At 39.0% G+C, this 13782-nt stretch overlaps 1 protein-coding gene across 2 annotated transcripts in view; it reads right to left on the bottom strand.

The window, feature by feature from the left end:
* Positions 1-13782, bottom strand: part of gabrb2b (gamma-aminobutyric acid type A receptor subunit beta2b) — a 133239-nt gene that overhangs the window by 46615 nt on the left and 72842 nt on the right. The gene's annotated exons all lie outside the window — the stretch shown is intronic.

A 13782-nucleotide genomic window follows, 5' to 3' on the forward strand; every position in this document is an offset into this window, starting at 1 on the left:
TAAAATGAATGATTAGAAATTAAAATTTGAATGCCTGAAGCATTCTGCACAAGGTTACCTTGATAATAACAGCAATGTTCATGTTTTTTTAGCTGTTAAGATTGTTGTGGACAAATTTATGTAAATTCAATTAAGTCATTCAAATTGATGGTATTCAAATTTAAATTAGGTGCATAAGAACAACTAAAGGTTTTAAAATCCTGAAGTAGAATACATAAATAAACTCAAGGTTCAGAGTAAATCATGAGCTTGCTACCTGAATAACATGATCATGCAGCAAATTCAAAAAACTCTTCGCTAACAGCTTTGCAGATCCAATCCAATTACTGGTGGATAAAATAAACCCAATGTCACATATTGCTGGGTAAAAAACATAACAAAAGGAATCCTCAGAAAATATCATGTTCACTCAGGAATATGTGACATCGGTGTTGAGTGCAAGACTTTTTTTCAGTGGCATTTTAGAGTACTAAAATGTGCTTTATTTATAGCTGTGTAGAGAACTACTCTAAATTAATTCAACCATGTCACTACACTTCATTTTGATTTCATGACTGTTATGTCTAAAAACGTTGTACTTTTACTGAATTAAATAGTCCCTGTCTTCCTCTTCAAAATAGAAAGTATCTAAAGAGGGTTTGAACTAAATAAATGCGTTTTCAGCACTGCAAACATTTACTGCAGTGGTAGGTGCAAGAGAAATCCTCTTGCGGGGAAGGATAGATGAGCGAAAATCCGTGTCCTAGTTTCCAGTCATACCAGAATCACCTTGCCTCCATGTCATAGCAAAGTGGGAATACCAAAGAAAAGAGGGCAAGCAAGAAGGGTATTAGTATCTGCTTTGATGTATACGCTACATTATATTACACTTAATAGTCCAGGAGCATCTGACAAAGACTTGCCTTCAGCTTCTAGTAGGGGGCTTGTCTCTTTCTCCCTTTAGGTTTCATTAAAGATGCTGATAAATCTGAAACTTCTCAAGAGACAAAAAAAAAATATCAAAGCAGTAAAAGGGCCAATCTAACCAGTGTCAGATCATTGTCCAGCCTGGTCACTTTGGCTACTGAATACTTAACTCAGACCAAAATAATTCCCCTAACATAATTTAGTAATTCAAATTGACCATAGAAGCAAAGAGATACAATTCTTCTGAGTTATAAAGGTTCATGTGGAATGCTTATTAATATTGAAAAGCTATTATTTTGTTTATTTAATTTTTAATAAAGTATCTTCTGGCTCTGGATGGTGAGATATCCATTTTGGAAAGGAAACAGCAATGAGAGGCATCTGGCCATGTCTAGGGCTGTACTCTTTCACCTTTCAAAGTTACAACCTGCCAAAATCAGTCAAGCAGAGTAAGGGCCCTGGGTGTGTTAGCTGACTGGCAAGCCTCGGTGAGAACAAAGAGGAAAAAGAATGATATGAATTCCTCAGGGAGAGCTTGTTCAGTTTGCTAAATTTGCTATCAGGACTGGCAGCTGTTGTTAAGGTAGAAAATGGTGTTAGTGAGAATGGTTCAAGGTAATAACTATACTCCAACAGCAGTCTAAGTACCATCATGTTCTCTGCAATTAGGCTAGACATGTCAAATCTCTCTGAAATCACAATATTTACTCTCATATTATTAATTATGAAATTATTCAAGAAAGAGTTGTCTGTGGAAGGCAGGAGAAAGTGCATTCTGGAGAAACACATGGCAGAGGCATGCAGTAAAGAAAGGCATGCAATAAATAATATTGTTGAACAATATTCGTTTACTGTTGCATTGGCAAGAGACCATACCGTTTGAATTTTTTCTTCTTCTGTAAAACATGAAAAACATTTTAATTAGTTTACATTTTGTATAACATTGTCAGCAACCCACCCCAGTGCCTTTCTTCCCAGAAGTGCACGAGGAGCTCACGGGGACATAGACGGCACCTTTTGCTGCCAGAAACCATTCCGGTGGCTCCTCCTCCCTCACCACCCTTGATGGCGGGGCGGCTAAGGGATACACGTGTATCCCGCCAGTGGAGCGGGCCGTTGCTATGCAGCTGTGCACTAACTCCACTTGGTGCGGAGAACCGTGTCTCCCTTCCCGGGCCTGTAAGTACTCGTCAGACCTAACCGGCAAGGCTTACAAGGCCTGTGGGGAAGCCGCCTCTGCCATGCACGCCATGGCGTTGCTGCAGGTCTATCAGGCCAAGGCACTGAAGGAACTGCACGAGGGTGGACACGACCCACAAGTTAATTGTTTCTATGGAGATTGCCACTAATTAAGCCCCTTGAGGGTTTTTCGGCAATTGTCCATCACATTCTTTTTGTGAAACGTATAACACTATTTTTTTTTTGGTTTTTTTTATGCTTTTGTTGTGAAAAAAAAGGTCTCCAGGAACTTCATACCGCAACGGACCTCGCGCTTCGTGCAACGAAGGTCACCGCGCGGTCGGTGAGTCGTGCGATGTCCACACTTGTGGTTCAGGAACGCCATCTCTGGCTGTTCATCGAGTGGTGTTCCTCTCGCAGAGAGGACCCCCGAAGATGTTTGATAGGGTCAGTGCTTTCCTTCTTGCAGCAAGGGTTGGAGCAAAGGCTGTCTCCCTCCACCCTCAAAGTACATGCTGCCGCTATTTCAGCTAATCACGACCACATAGATGGCAAATCAGTTGGAAAGCACGACCTGGTCGTCAGGTTCCTTAGGGGGGCGAGACGGCTAAACCCTCCTTGACCCCCCTCCATACCCTCTTGGGACCTTTCCCTGGTGCTTCAAGCACTTCAGGATGCTCCCTTTGAGCCTTTGCAGTCAGCGGACTTATAGCTTATTTCTTTGAAGACTTTGCTGCTGATTGCACTGGCCTCTATCAAGAGGGTAGGGGACCTGCAAGCATTTTCGGTCTACGAATCGTGCCTGGAGTTCGGGCCGGGTGACAACCATGTTATACTGAGACCCCGGCCTGGCTATGTGCCCAAGGTTCCTACCACTCCTTTCAGAGACCAGGTAGTGAACCTGCAAGCGCTGCCCCTGGAGGAGGCAGACCCAGCCCTGGCTTTGCTCTTTCCCGTTCCTGCTCTGCGTATTGTACGAGGACTGAACTCAAAGCGTCAGGACCTCAGAGCAGCTCTTTGTCTGTTACGGAGGCCAGCAGAAGGGAAAGGCTGTCTCCAAGCAGAAGATGGCCCACTGGATAGTGGATGCTTACCAAGCTCAAGGCGTGCCCTGCCTGCTCAGGTTGCATACTCACTCCACGAGAGGCGTTGCATCCTCCAGGGTGCTGGCACGTGGCTCCTCGCTAACAGATATCTGTAGAGCTGCGGGCTAGGCGACACCTAACATGTTCGCTAGATACTATAGCCTACGTGTAGAGCCGGTCTCCTCCCGTGTTCTCACCCTAAACGGGTAAAAGCTCTGAGAGGCCCGGCTCTGTCAGCTTGCATCACCCTACTGTGCTCCATATTCTCCAGAGTGAAAAACCTGTGAGTCCTCCAACACCCTCTGCCCGGACATGGCGGAGCATCCAGTGCCAGGCTTTTATCCGTTGAATCCTTGAGAACCGGGTTTAGGCTGGGTCCCATATGTGTGACCCTACGGGGATCCCATATGTGAATTCTCCATAGCTGCACCTAATCGAAGCCCGTGTCTTTCCCTTGGGCTAAGTCACCCAGTATGCATATGCAGTACCACCTTCGGGCTAGTCCATATGTATCTTTCCACATAACTCCTTTGAAGATTGTGGCATCCGCAGCGTCCCTTCCCTCCATAGAAAGGGCACGCTTTCCCAGTGTTATCCAATAATTTCACTGTATGGGTTATCACGGAACAACAGTGTCAGATACACTCTGTTTAAGCCCTCTCCTATCGTCCTTCCAGGCAAGAAGGGGTAGAGGCTGACACAGGGTGCTGGATGGGGTGCAGCAGCTGTGGCGCTTTGGTAGGTATTCCTATCAGTCGGATTATATACCCGCGTTGCGTGGCTTAACAGCTGATGCAAATGATTGCATGCCAATGTGTATTGGCTCGTTTTAGTTTCACTCGAAGTAGATTGGCCTCTCTAGCGAGATTCCTATCAGTCGGTCACGACATACGCCTCCGTTCCCTCCCTCAAGGGACGAGGGTTACCATATGTAACCGAGACGTTCTTAAATGTGCAGTGTGTTATTTCTCAAAATTGTTGATATTCTAAATCAACCCAAACAAACACACCCCTCTCTTCATTGCTCCGCCTCCAAAGCTCACCCTCCAATCCTAACTGCCCAGCTCCAAGTTAGCCTCGAACCCCGATCACTGGCATGAGAGGCGAGTGTACTAACAAGGACTCTAAACAGTAAACACTGCATTCTCTAGCAGTCATAAGCCTGCACAACTCTCACTAACTGGCCTCTCTTACAAACTCAATGCAAGAGTGGATGTATATTTATCGTAGCAGAAGCGCAACAAAATAATGCTTCATGAAAAATAAAGCTAAGATGATGAACAAACTACAAAGAAGCACACAAAAATACCATACAGATCGTTGTTAGTTGCCAACAGCACAGCAGCTCCAGACAAACAATGACAGTCAAAACCAGTGTTACTCACATTTGGAGCAAATAAAGCAACCACCGCATTTGTTTTCAGGTCTGTTATCCATCGCTGGAAACCTTTTCTAAATTTAGCTTGGGTCCTAAAGCTCTTTCCTGATCATAACCCTTCATTTTCCAGTGATATTCTTATGAGCTTTTCTCTTTTGCAATGTCTCTCAGCTATCTCTCTTTCAACAGTCTTTCTTCAAATCTCCCTCTTGCTTATTTTCTCTCCTCCACCATCATAAGCCCCCTAATGCTGATTGGCTACACGTTTGTGTTTGTGTCTCGTTGTTGGTCTGGCCAACTTTCAAACAGCGTTTTTCAAATATTGCTTCCCATCGGGTAATCAAAACTTTTCAAAATACACACTTACATTCTTCACACCCACGTAAACATTTAGGCCAAATACAGGAACTGCATCATGTAGGTAGACAAGTGGTCAAGTGCAGAGACCACAAGTGTGGGTATTTGAACAGGCCCTTTACATACCGGTAGTTCTTTGGTACATTATATATGATACAATTTTCAGTGATAAACCTACTCATATAACTGTTTTGTCAATAACCTTCTGTCAATCTGACTGTCTGTGGCATGGGCGGGGATACAAAAATGAGGAAAGTACAATCTATAGTTTTGAAAAAGCCATGGAGCTGTCAAAAGTTTGCCGGATGACGCAAAACTAACAAATGGATGGAATTTCTCAGTCCAGGTAACACAGAGAAAGAGTAAACAGACAGTGCATAAACTACAAAAGCATGTTGAAAATCTGTGAAGCTACACTTTAAAAATAACTAGCTGTTTTCAAGCTTTGGGGTGGACTGAAATGTGCAATAATGAAGTGCTTCAGAAAGTGTTAAGATACACTGTATGAAGGAAGAGAAAAGTGGACACTTTCTATGCTACTGTATTCATGCAGTCTTTTATGAGAGTTTAATTTTCACTGCATCACTGAGATAAAAACATTTTCTTCTTCTTCTTCTTCTTCTTCTTCTTCTTCTTTTAAGAAAACCCTGTTAGACAACAAAGCCATATGTTTTACTGCAGGGCCACAACAATGCCAAAGTCAAAAGATCTTTAATTAACAGTGCAGATTATATATAATGGCGAACTGACTGTCAAATAAATAAGACAGTAACTAAATTATTACTTTCATGCGCAAAAACATATGAATGGTGTACCCAAGCTGTGTGTGTGTGTGTGTGTTTGTGTGTGTGTGTGTGTGTGTAAATTTTAGCATAAAAGATGAATTTGACCAGAAAAAACACAGAAAGTAACAGAAAAAAAAACAGCAAACTCTGACTTACTTGAGCAAAAAGTGAAACAATATTTCATACTCAGTCTGTTGTTAATGTAGATTTATGAGGCACTTGGTAACTCGTCATATAATTTTAATAATGCATTTCTTTACTTCAGCAAGCTAGTTCAACTAATGTAAGGCTAATTATACTATAATTAGTTATACATAAAGAGCATATCTCTGTCTAATTAGTAGATGCTCTCATGCATATTTATATAATCAAGCATGAGTGCATATAATAGCCTGTGATCTTACACGTAAAGAGCCAAAAAGTGTCAGTGAAGTCAAATGCTCTTACTTGCATTTTGTTAAGAGTCAGTTGCTTTATGAAAGGACAGCACTTGCTCATGACAATGTCAGTCTACTTATACCAGTGCAATTTCATGATTCTTGATACCAACTTGTCCATGCTGAAACATGCAATATGGACAAATTGACATAATCTATAAAACATAAAAATTATTACATAGCCAGTCATATCCAATCACATCCAATCATAGCGCGATGAAGGCATTGCATCCACGTGACTTTCCCCCAATCATTCTCAATAACCCCCGACTAAACCCACCGCATGCTTTAGTTTAGGCGGTCTGTTAAAATTCCATGGGCTCAGGGGGGGCAATAGAGACGATGCGTCCCGCTGGAACTTTACCTGCTGGTGTCGCTGTTGGACAGTGTTACTTTAGAAAAACAAGGGATTTATTTATACACTTTTTAATGTTACATTTTGTAATATTTGCATTGTTTTAGTTTTGTAATATGGATTATTTTCTCATCCTATTTTTTTTTTTTTTTTTTTTTGAGGAGGCACTGCCTCCCTTGCCTCCTCGGAGGAAACGCCATATCCCAACCTCAATAGCAGCAAATGTGAATCTGGCATGCAGAACATGCCCACAATAAATACATTGCATCAAATGCTTTTATAATGTAAATGCATAGAAGTAAGGACACCTGATACAATGTGGGACAAAAAAATAACCAGGGGCCTGATGTATAAACGCATTTTTCCACGCACATATCGGGATTTATAAAAAATAAACTTGGCGTAAATAAGTGCGCACCGTAAGGATGCTCTTGACCGTGCATATGCACTCTTTTAGAAGAGTATGTGTTTTGGCGACACCAACTGGCCCAAATAGCAATAACTATTTCAAATGAAAAACTTCTAAATTATCCTATTACATCACCCAATAAATCAAATTGCATCAACCTGAATTATCATTATCAGCATTCTTAACCAGGTGCAAATACTTTGAATTTACACATTTTTTTTAATGAATGGGCAATAAAAAGGTATGTGCGTATATATAACATATCATACCGTGAAGATTTCCTCGCTTTCAGAGTTTCCTGTGCTCTCTTTCTTCACAAAAGATTTGCCACCATCTATTTTGTCCTCAATGCCTTCATTATCTTCTGATACATTAGCCCCTTCTTTGTTTTCCTCTCGTTCCTCCTCGTCTTGTTCTTCTTCCCCACTTCCACCTGTGCTTTTAGTTTAGTTTAGTTCACCGTTTAGTGAAACTGACGCAACAGTTTAAAATAAATAAAATAATGATTTAAACTATGTTTTACTTCTGATATAAACATTTAGATTAAATATGCCATTCAATTTAATGGAGTTAAACACTTAAACATGAAATCATTACAGAGAAGTTACAAAAAAATGTTATATTCAAATTCAATCAATAGAAATATTTGTTGTGGAGGTTTTTGAACACTTTTCCTGTGGCGTGCTGTGTTTTAATGTTTTAACCACAGAGATAATTTCTTGTCATGATAATACAAGATTGTCTGAGAAAATAGTTTTGTGCAAATAATGCCCAAGGCCTATCTGTTTCCATTAAAAATATAAATCAATTAAAAATACTATTCGGCCAGTGGAAAAGATGAAATGTATTTTACACTATTTGATTTATGTATTCAAAAACAAGACAAGGATAGGCAAGTACATTATTTTTATTAATGTAATGTGTCTTGTACCGTTAAACGTTATCACGTGGATGAATAATCATATGCAAATGATATGTAGATGAGGGTATGCATAGTAAAACTAGGCGTTGAAAGCTCCATATATGGTTATTTCGGGGTGGAGACGCCTGTGCGCACAATCTTCCGCTGACTGGGATTTATAAAGTGAATTCTGCGCAGGTTCTGGCGTATGAATGGTTTTATAAGTCTGCATATTTTTTTGCGTACGCCATTTTTGGCTTTCGGGCACACGTACACTTTTAGTAAGGTTCCTACGCACAGTTTTATAAATGAGGCCCCAGGTCCTTATATAGAGCAGTGTTTGCCAATCCTGTTCCTGGTGGCACACCAAAAGTAGACTTTTACATCAACAGTACACAACTGTGCCTAATCAAACACACCTGATTCAACTCATCAGCTCATTAGGAGACTCCAAAACCTGACATGGGTAAATCAGGCTGCTTTTATACTGCAAGTCTTAATGCACAGATTTTTCCCCCTTCACATTCTCTTTAGACATGACTGGTATCCGATATCTGTTTACATTAATCCCCGTCCAAAACTATTCTTTTGGTGAATGCTTTACTATGCGACATGGTTGACCCTCAGGCCATGTTATTAAAATAATTTATATAATTCACATCGGGTGGCACCATGATTATTTGCCAGCATGCATATCTAATTGCAGGACTGCAGAACCACGTATCACTGCAGTGTTGATGACAGCAGCCTCAGACCAGAAGTTAGGGTAATGCTAACATTACCTTTCACTATAGAAGCTCTTTCTTAATGAATGCTCCACCCCACCTCTAAACCTATACCTTAATGATGCTATAAGCTCCACCCCAACACCGGTCTGAGGGGCTGTTTACATGACACCGTTTTCAGCTAAAAACGTAAAACTTTTTAAGCATTTCGGTTAGTTTACACGACAACGACGTTTTGGGTGCCTGAATTTTTTTGGGAAATTTTTTAAATCAGTTTTGAAAACGGGTTTCAAAGAAAACGGTCTCCGTGTAACAAAAACACGAATCTCTGAAGACGATGACGTCATGCACATACATATTACGTGTTCAGTCTATAGTGTTTCATCGCCATCCAATGGCCTGGAAGCAGAATACAGGGTTTTTAATCGTTTTCATGGATCCGTCTAAATTGGGATCGTTTTGACAATGGTGAAGTCTGTACGCGGAAAACCCAAAGGACAAATGTCTCCGTTTTAAGCATATCGTTGTCTTGTAAACATACCCTGAGACTTCTGGTCTGGCGCTGATGTCCTCAGGCTGCTGTGACGTATGGCTTGGGAGTTCTGCAGTTGGTTATTATTGGCCAGCATAGATGAGTTAAAAGCTGTCATGGATGTTTGCAGTGCAAAATCAGATTGAACGGACATAGAGCAGATCTACGGTTTGTTAGTTCTAGAATTCTCATGTAAAATAGCGAGGTAAGATAATATTTGAAGTAATTCGAATGAATTGGCAAGAGATAGAGAGATAGATTGTGAGTGTGAATTACCTGTCTGTACAGTGTCTCTATGTAATAGTGAAGCTATGAGTTTAATTACAAAAACAGCGAAGTTATCACCTCACCGCTGAGATTTTTTTGTTTCTTTTTTTGAGTAGAGAAGCGGTTTTATTTATAAAATTCACGTACCAGAGGTTTCTGTGAGTGCGCAATATCTATATATACTGTGTATATATATTATTTCCACCATATTATTAATTATTCCATATATTATTAATAAAAAAAGGAGTTACTGTTATAGTTATAGTTATAGTTATAGTGCAAGGACAAACAGTCACCTCTGCTTCATAAAGTGATATTAAAAAGCTATCTTTGTGGGCAAACATGTTGCCCTAGCCTTGTGGTGACTTGGAATTCCAAGGGGAATCGGATATACGTGTTTAGATGCAGGACAGATGTCCAGATATCGGATATGTATCTGATTTAAAACCATTCAGAAACATAAATTGTGTCAGATGTGAGTAAAGTTTTATACCAGTGTAAACAGAGCCTCAGATAAGGAGAACATCCAAAATGTACACTGTTGGTGTGTATCCAGAAACAGGGTTGGGAAACACTGATATATAAGAATATATATAGGAATATACAGCTTTTATACTTGCACTACACTCTTCTATTACAAAATCTTCTCACAAGCCCAAGGTAATATAGCCTCCTGACCACAAATGTCACGCAGCAAATTGCCAGTTTTTTTTCTTCTTTTTTTTTCTGCTCATGTCTCTGACTTCTCTTTCAAGATGAAGGGGGCTGTTTCTCAATACTGCCCGTGAGAAGTGCAGAAGTGATGCAAAGCTCAGGTGTGCGCTGGGATTTGCTTCTGTTCATGCAGCTTCAGGGTTTAAAGCAAAGCATGCTTTGGACATCTGCCTCTCTAATCCTGCATTTACACTGTTAAAATCAATAATACTTGTAAATTCACTGCATGGATGAATCTCACATTTCACCCTCATTTAAAAAGAAAGGACATGAGAAAGTATATTTTCCTTAAAGACAACAGATTAAAAAATCATTTGTACTTTGATGTTTTTTTTTTTTAAGCACTTTCATCCACCAGCCGAGCTCCCAACAATTCTTATTACTGCAATAAAAACTAAATACATTCTTATAGATTGGTGCAGGGAAGACGTCAGAATATGGGGTTTTATAATGGGAGTTTTCGATTATGCGTAAAATAAAGCCTGTAAACATACTTCACTAAACTTTGATGTTTTGTACTACAATGTAAATTAAACACATCCATAGTATAAATATGAATTTTGAAGCAGCTATGTTCATTTCTGAAAACATACGATTTTAATAAATAACTAGATAAGACTAGATAAGTTTGGGGTGTGAGTGTGTGATGAGTACGTTGTAGAACAAAACATTGAAATGTCGCTAATTTACCCTGTTTAGTAAATCTGGGCCATGTTCTCTAAAAACAAGTCTTATCAATGGTCAAACTTTATTTAAATGTATCATTGTTACAGTGCAATTACTCAAATAAGTGCTAAATGTACTTACTAAAGGTTTGGTTTAATGTTATTAAGGCTACTTGTAATTGTGCTTGATTTACTGTTAATACTATAGTAAATACGTGTAACATATGTAACAAGGATGCATTAAAATAAAGTGTTACTCAGTTTTGCTCCCAATGTAAATCTATCTTGTTGTAAGGATGTTTAGATTATTTTATGGGAGAACAGAATGAAGTTACTACTATGGGTTTGCAGCAGAGGCAATATCTAAATCTGTAGAAATGTCACAATTGTCTGTAATCAGATAAAATTGGATGTGGCCTGGGCTTAACCAGAAGTTTGTCAGTTTCTATATACCAAATATGCCTTGTATAATTCTTTTTTTTTTTTTTACTACACAATTTCTGTAAATATAATTAAAACAATACTTAATGGTACATAAAAGGGTAGTACATATATAGCCACCATTTGTGTGCAGGACAGGTGGGAAATGTCCAAACCACTCTTTTGCCAAATTGTAATATTGTCTCCAATAAAAAGAAAATGTGAAAGCCACTGAAAAAAAACAACAAAAAAACGGTTGACAAGTTTAACCAGATCCAATGAAAGAGAACAGTACATCCACTGCCGCACACAGATGATGGCAGAGAACTGATGCTAAGAATGTCCTAATATGTAAACCTTAACAAATGCAACTTCCACATGCATAATTCCATGACCTTAATAACGCAGCACTTATACTAAATCTGCGCGTGATGTATCAGGTTGACATAACTTCACACACATGCTGCTTTAATAGTCTTTGCAAGAGCTTGTGAGGTAAGACAAATGAGACAAATGCCTCCACAAGTATCCATCACCTTGAGGTGCAGTGAAATGTTACAAAGGGACAATTTAAAGATTCTGTCTAGCACATGCTAAATGTGTTCGAGGTACAGCATTACAAACTGCAGAATGAATTGGCAAAACATTGGGAAATAAATGAGTCATGAGAGAATGACTTGTTTGAGAGAATGTTTGCCACAACATTATCCTATTTTAATCTATTTAAAAATGCCCTTGATGTGGATTAAGCCAACATACACATTACAGGTAATCTCTTATGCACACATGCATCTATTTTCCCTAAAACTGTGAGTCATCTCCGTGGGCACACAGTATGGTTTATTTTAGAGACAGTGTAAATACTGCCATGACTTCAACAGATGCCAAACATTTGGGTCAAAGTCCTCTTAGTGTAAATGTCATTTGACTGTACAGGTCTTTTCACTAGAGCTCATATGGGCACAATCTGATAATTCCATATGATTATCTAAACAAAATGAAGGCTTTGCCTAGTGTTTATCACAAATTAACACTTATGTCAGGGTCAGAGTATGTTTGTTTCATTTTGATCCATTAGTTCCGTTCTGTGTTTGTCACATGTTCATTTCAGTTCCCTGTGCTCATGTCATTGTTGTCATGGTAATGGATTGCCTTGTGCACCTGTTGCTTGTTCAGTTTGATACTGTCTGTGTATTTAAACTGTTTTATTATGTTGGTTGTCCTGTATTGTCTTTACTTTGCATGTGGAGCTGTTGTGTTGTTCTGCTATGAGGCTCCTTGTTCTGGACTATCTTCTTAGTTTTTGTTTTGTAAATATAAATAAAGTAAATATAAATATAAATATAAATATAAATATATGCTGCATCAAGATCCAACTCGCCTCTCCTCACCTGACAACTTGCATACTTTTACAATGTATTCCACTACAGATTACATGCAGTACAATGTGATCTGTAATGTATTACTCAAGGACACAATCTAAATACTTCTCCAAATAAATCAGGAATTGAATTTATAAGTTCATCTTGTTTTAATGATTTTTTTTTTAATAAAAAAAAAAATGTTTTATCAAATGTCTTAAGGTCTGATACTTGCTTCTCATTTATTAGCTCATAGTAGCCACATTCTCATAAGTCAGATTCAGCATAATAGATGATTGCTGCCTAAATGTGTTAATCATTTACTTTTTAAATTTAAAAAGTAAAGTTTATGCTGCCCGAACATATGATAATACATACTGTTGCTGTAGTTCACAGCATCTAGCAGTCTGTGGATCACCAACAACAGACTCCAGAAAGTTACCTCACACTGTGGGTTCTCAACAGTGCTCAAAAAAAGGTGATTTTAAGTCTGAAGTTGAGGGCCTTGACTAATAGTTTTAGGCAGGGTTTTTATATACAAGCACAGGTTTGACTGTCCCTGATAACAGGTACATGTATCAGGTAAAATCTCACAGGAATATGAACCCAAACACAGGTTTAAATAGAAGAGCAAACATCAGGTAAGTAACAAGTTCACAGTAACTTTCTGGCATAGTATAAACATCTGAAGAAAATGTATCTTTCCACTTGAAAAACACCAACGCCACAACAACCTAAAAGAATACAAAACAAGATTACAGGGGAGAGTATAACTGGAAGATGATCAGACGATTAGACAGGAGAAGATCAAACACAGGAACAGGTAATCCAGAGAACATGACTACAAACTCCTGTGTCAAACTCTGTTCCCGAAAGACCACTGTCCTGCACAGTGTCGCTCCAAACAGCTGCACAACACCTGCCTGGAAGCTTCAAGTAATCTTAAAGACCTTGATTATCAAGTTCAATGACCCAAAAGTCATAATAACTGAATAGTTGAGATGAAATCACATCACAATTTAAGCACTAACAAGGAAAATGTGATGGGTCTTCGAGTGAATGACAGCTGATGCAGTAGGGTTACACAAAACCTGATAGAATATTCTTCAATCTGAGAACAACAAAACAGCTCAGAGAGAATAATGAGCTGAACTCTTTGATCGAACTAAGTTTAGCACTCTAAATGGCCCCGACAATAATATGCAAGCTTTTTTAATAACTCATTTTGTAGATTTGAAACAATTGACTAAATGCTCTTTGCTCCAGGGAAAAGAGATGAGAGGTCATGTGAAGCCAACTACCAAGC

This window comes from Leuciscus leuciscus (genome assembly GCF_965113295.1).
Source record: "Leuciscus leuciscus genome assembly, chromosome: 16".
NCBI lineage: Eukaryota > Metazoa > Chordata > Actinopteri > Cypriniformes > Leuciscidae > Leuciscus > Leuciscus leuciscus.